The sequence below is a fragment of the Eucalyptus grandis genome, chromosome 3 (assembly GCF_016545825.1).
Source record: "Eucalyptus grandis isolate ANBG69807.140 chromosome 3, ASM1654582v1, whole genome shotgun sequence".
Taxonomy (NCBI): domain Eukaryota; kingdom Viridiplantae; phylum Streptophyta; class Magnoliopsida; order Myrtales; family Myrtaceae; genus Eucalyptus; species Eucalyptus grandis.
Genome location: NC_052614.1, coordinates 71,848,394 through 71,858,966, shown reverse-complemented (window position 1 = coordinate 71,858,966; position 10,573 = coordinate 71,848,394). Strand labels below are relative to the sequence as shown.

General features: G+C 38.9%; 1 long non-coding RNA gene across 1 annotated transcript; it reads right to left on the bottom strand.

The window, feature by feature from the left end:
• Window positions 1-6,388: 6,388 nt before the first annotated feature.
• LOC104432311 lies at window positions 6,389-7,857 on the bottom strand. The gene is made up of 4 exons (XR_723169.3): window positions 7,373-7,857; window positions 6,892-6,949; window positions 6,525-6,574; window positions 6,389-6,420 (listed from the first exon to the last, which is right to left on the bottom strand). It is a non-coding gene; the product is annotated as an uncharacterized LOC104432311 (long non-coding RNA).
• Between the last annotated feature and the right edge of the window lie 2,716 nt (window positions 7,858-10,573).

Below are 10,573 nucleotides of genomic sequence, written 5' to 3'. Positions count from 1 at the left end.
AAATGGGCTGTGGTGAACTTCTTTGCTCGGTGTGACATGCGTGGGCTTATAAGAGACCCGACTAGATTAGCTGAAATGAAAGGACTTGTGAGTCTTATATCCTGTCTGCTGCAACATTTTCCTTGATGACTGATAGACACCTCTTTTATCCCCTGATTGCCCTGTTAATTGTGTTTCTTATATCTTGTGTGTCAATTATAATGCAACATCTTCCGATAAGCTAATGAATAGTCCGTGACCATCAATGATGCAGCTCACCGAACAACCTTTTGACGTGTTTGAGGAAAGCCCCCACCCGAAGAGCCCTCCTGCTGTTAGAGTGGATAAAATGTTTGAGGAGATACAAAGCAAACTACTCGGTGCCGCTCTTCCTCAAAAGACTAAAGTATATCCTTATCAACCCCGATGCGCATTCCTAATTTGAACGTCAGCATGCCGAGTTATTAAGCTGTTTAGTTATCCTGTGCAGCAAAAGCAGCATGGCTCACACCTTTGTGCGTAAGTAACCCTTCTTAGCATATCTGGAAGTTTTAGTTGTTTGGGTCTTCTTTTTTAATTTTGGTGGTGCTAAGTTATGTTTGCTGCTGTTTTCAGCTTTTAGAGATGGGATACTCAATCCAATTGGAGACAGGCACATTAGTTCCGAGCACAAAGAAGAAACTTTCGATTTGATTAAGGCAAAGATCATTTAGAATGAAGTGTGTTGTTCAAATGACAGCTTGTTTATTACTTCTAAAATGCTGTTTGCTGTTTGTGTTATATTATCTTCAATGAATGACAAGTTTTTTTATTATTGCTGTATTCATTTTCATTTTTTTAACTAAAAATGAAAAAAAAAAAGAACCTCGTTGGAACCGAACCGATCCCGAACCCGCGGACAGGTAGGTTCCGGTGTTCTTGGTTTTGACGGGTAGGTTCCGGTTCCAAAATGAGGAACCCGTACCCGAGGGTAGGTTCTAGGTTCCAAGCGGAACCTCGTAAGTGTGACAACATTTTTCACTTCGTTTTCAATTAAATAATTCGGGCTTTTCGTCGACGTCCCTATAGCGCTATTCTCTCGAGCTGATCACTCATGAGATAACTTGACTAATCGGGAAAGTTATTAAAGAATTTTGATGCAACAGACTTGAAAATTCGACCAGAATCGACCGCCGACCGTGTTAGTCTACAAGGATCGATCGGCACGAAAATCTATCGTAAATCGGAAATAGGTCGATTCGATAGAAATAAAATTAGATTGGGTGATTCCAACTAATTACAAATTTCTCGTCGATCGGCACTAAACCGATTTTTCTGTTGTTTTGGTACTCTCCGCTCGTAATTGAAATCTCGAGATTTTTCACGACAATCGAAAGTTGCCAATGCGTCGAAAATATATATATCGTGGCTCGGGAATAATCGACCACGGGTCAATGCACCAAAAGTTCCCAAAAACTAACCGATAGTTTAAGTTGTGCTAAAATCACATTTTGACTGAAATTAACCGATGAAATGATGTCGATTACAGAAATTAAGAATTGTCACGTGTCACAATTCATCCCAAGGACATTGTTGCATCTTCTCAAAATTTATGGATGATGGGAATTATTCACGAAATATGCAAGATCAGCAAATTAGAAGAGCAAGGAATTGCCACATTTTAAGTAGGATTTTAAGACTTCTAATGTGAAAAAATTTAAGAGGTATTATAATTGGTTACTAAAGGACTTGACCCTATTGAATGGGATGTTAGATTGGTAATTAAATAAAGAAGAGAAGTCTTCTCAAAGAAAAAGAAATTCGTAGGAATCCATCTCTCCTACAACCTCACCTCAATTTCCTTGGTATTTAATGGAAATTGACTTGGAAAAGATAGGGGACCACTTGATAAGGAAAGGAACTCATTCTCCATGGGAAAAGGCTATGAGAATCACTTCAAAATTCGGATTCAGCCGTTTACGTAGATTTCAACCTTTTCTTTTCATCTTCTCTAGAAGAAACAATGTTGGAAACTTGGTGGGGCCTATGAGGGTGATGGGTGGCCAAAGTTTCCATGGAAAATTAGGCAAAAGGCTGAAGGAAACTTCAATGAAACTTCCCATCAATTTACACTCTCCTTCCCCATCCTTTTTCTTACGCATAGAAGTCGGTTTGCTGTAAATCTGCCTACTGTATTTTACACGGCAATTTCCATCTTTCCCTTTCTTCCTCTTAGTTTATTCTTCTTCCTTGTCCTTTCAACGTACAAGCCGTTGTTTTCTTTTCCTTGAACGTGCTACTTCCATTTTTGCTTCCTCTTGAACGACAAATCGGAGACTAAGAACAAAACAAACCAAGACGTGAACGTGACGTTACAAAAAAAAAAATTCTTGGACCCACATAAACGACAACCGCCTACCACCATGGTTTTTAAATATAAGTCGTATAGTTTCAGTGAGGAAAAACCCCCCTCACCCACACAAGAACCGCACAACCGACCCAACTCCATACTTAGTTTCCTCTACCAAAAACTTTATAAGTTTGTGTGTTGCCGTTGCCATCATACCACTTCACAATCTTCTGCGGTTTCGGCTCAACACCATCACCAAGAGGATCAAGGCTGATCTCTGTGTTGCTGTTCAAGCACCAACGAGAGCCGCCGTTAGCTGTGATTAGGTGAGTTGTCTTCTAAATTTGGACTAGGGGTTGAGTACCTCTATTAGGAATTTGTATAAGTTAAAAACATGTAGATGATGTTATATATGGATAGATCTTAGTTAGGGACATTATGATAGACATAGAAAAGCTTGGATAAGGCGTAGAGAGCAAAACAAAAGTCGTGGTGGAAAATTCGGACTAGAACAGTAGTTGATTACTGAAACAGTTTCTAGAACGTGTATGTTTTACTAATTTTGTAGACAACTTTGTGTTGCGATTTTGAAATGATTTTGTTCTGAAGAAACGTTGTGAACATCTTAAATAATAACATATATTTTTCTCTTAATTTTTAGAAACTAAAAAGATGACGATTTTAATGACGCCATCCTTGGAACAGTAATCGGACAGTCTTGTAATCCGTGACTTATTATGATTCCGATGGCTGTTAATGACCTTTAGAGGCCGAATTTCCAATTGGTTCCTTCACAAAATTTGTTTGTTATAACTTTTAGTTTAACATACTTAAATTTCAAGTCAAACGAAGTATATTTCGACCCAAAACGTACTGATTTCGATGGGTTTGGCTCTCTGGAACTGGATCCGATTTTTGTGCTGGATAGAAAGAATTTCTGGGCCGAATCCAGAGAGATTTGGATCTCGGTGTCTTCATGAAAATGTTTTTTTTTTTAATGTTTTCTAACACGTGTCCAAATTTGAGAATTTTTCGAGTTCATATGAGTGGGTTTCTGACTTCGAATTTGGGAGAACGTAATTGGACAGTTTTCTGTGAATTTGGGCTAGTAAGAATGTATGGTTGTTTTGAAGTATTCTTGCTACGAAATTTCTCAATTGATGCTAGGGATGCTGTATATAATTGATTATTGAAATGTGACATCGATCATATGCATTCACGACATGATTCCGTCACGTGCCTTTGGGCCGGACGATGCTCCTTCGGGAATGCCCCACGTCAACGGATGCCGGTCGCAGTGGGAGGCCGGACCGATGCTCCTTAATTGGAATGCCGTCTAGATGTAGACGTTGCCGCGCTCAACGGTATGAGGCGATGCCCGGTTATACCGGAAGACTGTTATCTGAGCATTGACATCATTTGTGACACACGAGATGCCCGGTTTTACCGAAAGATTGTTATCTGTTGCATTGACTGTGGCCTGTATGCTTACATGGATATTCACGCCCTTGCATATGCTTATGCTAAAGTATTCCTGTGATGTGTGAAGTGACACTGTTAGGAATATTTTATTTGATGCTAATATGCAGGAACTTGCTGGTGTTAAAAGAGTGGTAAGAAGTGTGATTAGATTGCATGTTGGATGTACCCTTCACCTAATCTGGAATTAAGAGATTTACTCGCTGAGATGTGATCTCACCCCTTAGTGGGCTAACATTTTTCAGGTCCCTAAATGGAGGAAGGCCAGGTCGTGTACAGTCGATTGCGGTAAAGGAGGAATAGGACTCGTTATCTCCTTCCAAGTGATGACGGGTTTTCCGTCAAGACTGGATGTAGGGTGACAGCTCACCCCGAGATATTGAGAAATATGGCATTGTAATAGTAAACCCCGAGTCTTATAGATAGAAGCTTAGTTAGTAGGTAATCAAACAGCTGCACTTTTGTATCGATCTTGGGGTATTAAACTGGTCTATATGTATAAGTACTTGTGATGTGGTAGTTGTGGTTTGTGAAAAATAATATCCTACGTTTCTATCCCACTTGTTTTGTTGTATGGAGATTGTTTTACGTTTCCGCATGTGCAAAATTAAAGAATGGGTCGGCAACAATTCCTGGGATGTTGCAAATTTAATATCGACCATTGAGGGATGTGCATGTGCCCGGGGTTCGGGTCGTGACAGTAAGGAACCGGGAACCGCTCACCCCTAATCCGAACCATCCTCTCCAAGTAGAATAAAGCATCGTCGGCTTCCTCTGATCCCGCCATTTCAGCATTTTTTTTTTCGTCACAAAGGCCCCGCATTCAGGTCGATCCATTGAATTTCCTTACTCCAGCAGTGGTCGCGCAAGTGCGAGAGCAACGTGAAGGCAAACGGATCGAGGGAGGGACGAAGGTGTGGACGGTGTCCATCACTCTGCCACCTTCGCGGAGCGCGTACGGGAGGTGGGCCTTCAAACTGGCATTATATTCTTTTTCGTTTTTCACATTATATTCTAGATTTTTATTTTTTATCTTTTCGCATTATACTTTAGTGGCATTTTCAAAAGAAATTCTTACCTTATCTATAAATTTCATCTACTTAATAATTTATCCATAAATTAGATTGACAATGTAGAAAAGAACTAGATTTCTTGGAAATTTCTCTTTCAACTAAATAAATGTTTATGAAAGTAATATCTAACAATACAAAAATAGTGTCTTTATTATACATGAAAAATCTACAATAAACAAAAATTACATATACATATGAAATTCTTAATTATGGTAAGGAGATCTTACATATATATAGAAAAACTATAAAAAAAAAGTAAATAAATTTGGGACCACCAATTTGAATTGCAATTGAAAACAGAGTGCAATTTTGTCTTCTTAATGAAAACGGAGTGGATTTAGTCATATAAGGGTAGAAGTAGCACCGCCTCAATAAATTGCAAAGAAAGAAAAAACAACTCACTAGACGTGTCTCTTTAGAGCCTAACCAAGTGCAGTTGGGTGAAATCCTCTGATTGCGAATTGCACTGCTGCGCCATTCAAGCAGCTGGTTGAGCCTTGCTGGAGCCTAGGGCAAAAATCTCGGTCTGTTCCTTTAAACATCTGTTCCATGTGAAAACTCCAAAATTGCGTCAGCACTAGATCTATTTGTGCTCGAGCTCGAGATACTAATCCAATTAAAAGTTCAAAAGGAGTTTTGGGTGCTTGGAGTTAATGTGCTAGCTTTCATTGAACACTGTCGAGGATCGACTGAACGTTCGGAGGAAAAAAAAAATGAAGTACTGTTGTTGAAGTCAACCAAAGCCATACGGGATTTTTTTCTCACCATCTTCTACTAATTAAATGATCAGTTTCAAAAGGGGAGTCAAACAGTATTTGTCGACTTATAAGATGCAAAACGATATGGCGCCAATATTATGCAAAACATCGAGGTGGGCACCAACTTAGAATTTTTTTTTTTTTTTTAAGGCGATGTATATTATACATTTTATTTTCACGTCAAAATTTAAAAGAAAATTGTTTAAATTTCAAAAGATTATAAATTAAATGGGAGTTTAGGTGTCCTACGGCGAGGGTAGAAAATGGACAAATTGCGCAAATGCATAATTTAATAAATAGAAAAAAAAACTAAAATAATTAAAAAGCCAATCTATACACTAAGTCGATTGATTTGATACACAGGAACCGAAAGGATCAAAGCAATTCGTCTAGGCAACGACTATGACCATTTTTGGGCATACAAAAATGAATAGCTTAAAAGGTTACAGAGCCAAAGATGACAAGTACCAAATCTAGAGCAAAATGGTGAAAACTCTTTAGTATTCCAAAGCAATGCCAATTCCAATAAGGCACTATTGCTAGAGAAAGAAGAATACCAAAAGAAGCTTGGCAGCACGTGAGACATCATGTGGATGATAGCTAAAGCTTCAGTCAAGGTGCCACAAAGATGTTGCTACGGAATATTCAGGCAGAAAAATATAGATACACAAGCTGTCATTTATGGATACAGGTATATCTTAACAAACAGCTCTTCAGATGCATGATAACCATAAAATCTCCTTGCTCATACAAGGCTGCAACCATGCATATGTTGCCGTTTTACGCCAGCATTGCCTTTGAGCTGCAGTAACTCACAAAACAATCCTTTCAGATACAAACTAGCAAGTGAATCGCACAATAAGTTAAAGCCAGGACTTAATATTTTCAAAGAATGACAAATTATACCTTCAAGGCTTTCTCCGTGGCTAGAGAGACAGCATTTGTAAATGCATCCCCTGTGCAATTCAACAGTGACCAATTAATTCCAAGCCAGTAGCAGAACAGTAAGAGACTAGTTTAAAAGGGTCAAAAAATATATAAAAGCACGAATAATTCAAACAAATTGAGATAAAGTCTACAGCAACATTATATTATGAGGACATTGACAAAAACTGGTCAAGTAAAACCACAGCCATGTTGCCAAAAGAACATATACCCTGAAAACACACAAGCTACATGCTAGAGGTATTGTGAACTGAGAGAAACGTTGATTAATTTCTTCAAACCAGGATATGCACAAAGCAGCCTATGCATCTGTACCACGCACAAGTACCTTCAGACGTTGGATGGATAGGAATATCTGTACATGGTACATACAAATAGGGTAAAGCCTACAAGAAAAAAAAAACAAAAAAAACATAATTTAGAACCAGTATGAAAAAAATGTACAAGATATTGCTGTCTCATAAGCTATGCCATGGACAAGCATCATGTATTTTTCACAATAGATTGCTTGGAGCCACGTAAGCTCCTCATTTGTTATTTAGACATTCAACTAGTGTCCAGCCAGTCTAAGAAAGTAGACTATTGCCAATATGGTGCCTCTTGCGAGCAGAAAGGGGAAGAAACTTTCTGCATCCTGAAATTGCCTTTTATCTTGTAGCATATACATCAACTCATGTCTGTAAACCCATGCTGGTTTAAATTCTTCATCGGCAGAAAGGAAGTTACTTTCATTGCTCCACAGCTCAAGGGGGGTAAAGCAAGTACTTGGAACAATTAAAAAACTACAAATAAACGAGGACTACACTCACCTTATGCACATGTAAGCAAGTTTTTGACCAGCAGGAGTTGAACCATCTACTCTTATTACAGGAACCTCATTCACTTTTTCACCTTCATCAATCAATCATGAACAAGATTATGAACATACAAAAGTAAATATTTGTAGCTAAATTTCTAGCTCCTGTATAGTAAATGTAACTGTTATTTTTGCAGGTTAAAGGTCAAATCCTCGCACAGAATTTTAAAGATTGACATGGCACTACGCCACATAAAAACTGTAAGTGCACCTTCTTCTCTTTGCATCAGCAACAAAAAAGCGAATTTCAAATACGTCATCATCAAGACAACTACGCTCTCCAAACAAAAAGTAATCTTCAGTCTAGGGAAGAAGACGGTGAGTTGAACAATGCCCACCAAATATTAAGAAAAATATTCAATACTCTCTGGATTTTCTAAGCAACCAAACCAATCATGTAATAAATTATCAAGACACCAATGTGCTGATTCCATGACTCTGTGCTACAATTTTAATCAATCCTTACATATATCCATGCCAAGCAATTACTTAACATCAATCCAGCAGCCCCAACAAGAAGTCTGAATAAGACATCCACGGACAAACTGATAAGTTCTTCATAACAGAACACTAAGCCAAGCATAATCCTTGCACTCATAAGAAAGCAAACAAACTTTTGTCTGCAATGCAGTAACTGATTAAGTCCTACTATAGCAAACAAAATTAACAGCTTCCAGATTCAAACCACAAGCTTCTCTGGCATTTGCTACTCACCACTAGATTCCATAATCAAAGCAGCGAACACAAAAATTATGCTTCGAAAGATGAGAGCAGACTTTCATTCTTTTTTTTTTACCGAAGACGCTTTACATACATTTTATTACAATAAAAACATAGAATAACTTCAAAAGCATCGCTGTTCCTAGGAGAAGACAACATCAAGACCCATTCTAAGACTCCAATTCAGCCACAGCTCCAGGAAGCAGCAAGACCCAACAACATTACTGCGTGGCAACTACCTATTACCATCACGGGCACAGTAAAAAAACGAGTCTTTCCATCTGTTTTCGTGCTTCCCCTAATGCCCATATTCCACAGTCTCATTCTTTTCTACTAAAGACACGTTAGATACAAATTATTACTATGAAAACATAGAATAACTTCAAAAGCACCGCTGTTCCTAGGAGAAGACAACGTCAAGACCCATTCTAAGACACCAATTCAGCCACAGCTCCATGAAACGGCGAGACCCAACAACGTTCCCACCCGCGGCTACCTATAACCATCGCGGGCACAGAAAAAGAACGAGTCTTTTCCATCTGTTTTCCCGCTTCCCCTCTGGGAGAAGACAATATCAAGACCCATTCTAAGACACCGATTCAGCCACAGCTCCATGAAACGGCAAGGCCCAACAACGTTCCCACGCCGCGACTATACATAACCGGTACGGGCACAGTTAAAAAACGAGTCTTTTCCATTCTTCTCCAAGCTTTTCCGAACCGCCCGTACTAATTTTTCCCTCTCGCTTGCTCTTCGTGCAGTGCAGTAACGGAACCCCGACCCTCGAACAGGAAAATGGATCGAGAAAAGTCAAGAGCGTCTTCTCAAGCTCTTTCCATTTTTCCCTCTCGGCTTGTTCTCGAGTGAATCATTATAAGTTACCTCGGAACGATTATTTTACTACTGTCAAATATAATGATAAATTCCGACCAAAAGAAAATTTTAATGATGGATTCGGTCAAAAAAATATTTGATGATAGAACAAAAATTGGCTTTAATCTATTTTATTAATTGGTTTTATATACTAAGCTAACAACAATGTTCATTTAGAGATATTAGTTATTAATAACTCAGCAACCAAATTACAATTTTATAACTTTCAAAAAGATTAAAGAAATAAGAGTATTGGAAATATTAAAATTTTCAAAAAGCACAATCAAATTAGAAAATTTATCATAAATGTACAATTGAGTTTTAAAATTTAAAAAAATACAATCAAGTCTTAAAATGAATTAATGACTTTAATATGAATTAAGATTTGTGTATCAATCTTACCAAAAAAAAGATTTGTGTATCAATCAAATCAAAACTAGTTCATAAATTAAAAAGAAAAATTGTGGATCGCTTGAATTAGGATGTGTAACTTCATAAAAGAATTAATGACTTTAATATGACAACTTGTACGACTAAATATTATTAAATTATTAAAATGAACAATAATTTTGGAATAATCAAACAAACCCCAGTATTTTTTATGAAAATTTGGGTACAAACATGTCACAAGCCAAGTACGTCGCTGACCTTTTTTTCTACAAACTGTTACTAAACAATATTTTTGAACTTACTGATACGGAACAATCAGTGGTCCTCATGTTCTGTCTCTTGCTTCCATGGAGGTTCTCGGAAAAGACATTTTCTTTTCGGCTTTCTCTGTTCCGACAGCAACTCACCACCACTTTCGAGAAGATAATAATTTAGTCGGACCTAAGCGTGGCAGGGAGGAAAACTAATATCTGTCAGCTTGTGTGCTGCTATAGGGCATGATTGGTTCTATTGTATTATTTCGCAACAGAAGTCATCTGCGAGTTCTTTCTCTTTGCGCCTCTCTCTCTACCCTCCCTCTCTCTCCGACGAACAAGATCGCGACCTCCCTCCCTCTCTGCCCTCCCTCTTTCCGATCGGCGAACCACTGCACGGGACCGGCGAACCACCGCGCCGCCCTCCGGCTCCAGATCCGGTCCCGACTGGTCCGTCCCTTGCTCTTTCTCTCCTCTCGCGTTTCTGTCTGCCCTCCCTCTCTTCAACGGCGAACCAGCGCGTGACAGCGAACCTATATTTTCTCCTTGCGGAGAAGCAACGAAAATATCTTTGAAGTCTACAGCAAGGTAGTCTTACCGATTTCGAGGAAGGAAGGTTTGTTTCGGTGGTCTTGGTCAAGAAGGTGAGGGTAAAAAAGCAGCACAATTGCTGCGTGAAAAGACGAGCAATCTTGTCGCGCCATCCTCTCCACGGGATTGTGCGTCTCCTTCGGGGCAAGAGGTTCGAAGTAAAGCTTTATTTAAAGTCCCGACTGCTCGTGACCCAGTAGCAGAAACGTCAATCACCGTAAGTCACTTGAGACGCTCGTCTTTCGCTCTGAGATATTTGCCTTGGATAGCTCTAGATTGAGACGTGAAGGTGATCTCATAATTGTGCTGCTTTTGAGGCTCGGACA